Source organism: Mustelus asterias, chromosome 8 (assembly GCF_964213995.1).
Source record: "Mustelus asterias chromosome 8, sMusAst1.hap1.1, whole genome shotgun sequence".
Lineage (NCBI taxonomy): Eukaryota > Metazoa > Chordata > Chondrichthyes > Carcharhiniformes > Triakidae > Mustelus > Mustelus asterias.
The window spans coordinates 68,191,048-68,192,645 of record NC_135808.1 but is presented as its reverse complement, the minus strand read 5'-3'; the positions used below and the strand labels follow the sequence as shown (position 1 = coordinate 68,192,645).

Sequence of the window (1,598 nt, the reverse complement as noted above, 5' to 3'; positions counted from 1 at the left end):
TGCATTGCCCCCTGTCACTGCCCCCTGGTGAGGAGGAGGAGTTCTGTGGTTGGGTGGGGTGGGGGTTACATGGCAGGGGATGTTTCTGCTGTTAAATTGGGGTGCCCTAAATTGCCGGCGGTCTCAAGCAGTATAATGTCATGAGACCCGCCCCTTACATTTCTTTTAATGTCAGGCTGTGAGTACGTCAGAGGGCGCTGCCCTTGGAGCTGGCAGCTTCCACCCCTGTTTTTCACACCTACTGCCACATTCCGCAGCAAAAACAGAAAATTCCACCCATAACCTTTGCTGCAGGCATTACAACCGTCCTGCATTCGCCAATGGACTAATACGCGTCCTGATTGCCATGACCTGCCTGAGTTGGCAAGAAAATTAACTGGCACCATAGCTTGTGCTGCCAATGTCATCATGGGGTAGGCTGCCAATAGTTGATTAAGAGAACCCCGCAGTCATGAGTCACTGACTTTTCCCTCTTACCCTGTGAGCAAAGGATTAGCCCTGATTTAACTTCCCACCTGCTCACATGGTCAAGACTGAGGATTTGTTTCATCTCAATTAACCACGCCGCTGTAGAGATTATTCAAGTATCCATGTGCTGCACGATTACATTCGCTGAGTTAAAATATTCTTTACTGCTGAGACTTCAGTTGCCTGTGGCAACAATTTGCATCACAGCCATGATTATGATGTGGGAGCTCTTTTGTAAAGAGCCCGGAGCGGATGCACTTTATTCTGACAGAATTATTCTACCACCTTGCCAGAGTTCAGAAATCAATAAAGAATCTGTATAAACGCTAATCATTGTCTTAATTTAACCCTTTAAGCCCCAATATCATTCTAGTAAATCTGTGCCGAAACCACACTGGTGGTCCCCACCATATAAATTTCCGGAGGTGCAGTGTCTGAAACTGAATAGCATGGCTGGGATTTTCCGATTTGTTTTCAAAATGTCAACTCAGCAGGAAAGGCGGTGTGTGGACCACAGGCTGCGCTGCCAACCTTTCCCGCTGAATTTTCAAACACTTTGCAAACTAAAAGACAGGAAGTGGCTCCCTGCCCTGCCAGTGACCTCGATACCTGAGAGCTTAAAAGTAAACAAAATAAACAAAAGAATTAAACCATCCATTCCTCAGTGAACCACCCCCCTCCTCGCCGCCCCCTGCCCCCCTCACCCCCGCAACCACGGGGAATTAGCTCAAATGGTAGAGCGCTCGCTTTGCATGTGAGAGGTAGTGGGATCGATGCCCACATTCCCCACTCTGATTTTATCTTTGGGCCAAAGTTTCAGGCCCACCCGTCATGTCATTGACTTTACACATCTCCAGGCTTTCCCCAAGCGCTGCCGCCCGCACGCACGCATGCACGCATGCACACACAGAGTGTCTGGGCGACACGGTAGCACAGTGGTTAGCACTGCTGCTTCACAGCTCCACGGACCTGGGTTCAATTCCCGGCTTGGGTCACTGTCTGTGTGGAGTTTGCACATTCTCCTCGTGTCTGCGTGGGTTTTCTCCGGGTGCTCCGGTTTCCTCCCACAGTCCAAAGATGTGCGGGTTAGGTTGATTGGCCATGTTAAAATTGCCCTTAGTGTCCTGAGA

The 1,598-nt window shown here is 49.6% G+C and overlaps 1 non-coding gene across 1 annotated transcript; it reads left to right on the top strand.

Annotated features, from left to right (window-relative positions):
* The first annotated feature begins 1,184 nt into the window (after positions 1-1,184).
* Positions 1,185-1,257, top strand: trnaa-ugc (transfer RNA alanine (anticodon UGC)). Its single transcript has one exon. It is a non-coding gene; the product is annotated as a tRNA-Ala (tRNA).
* The last annotated feature ends 341 nt before the right edge of the window (positions 1,258-1,598 follow it).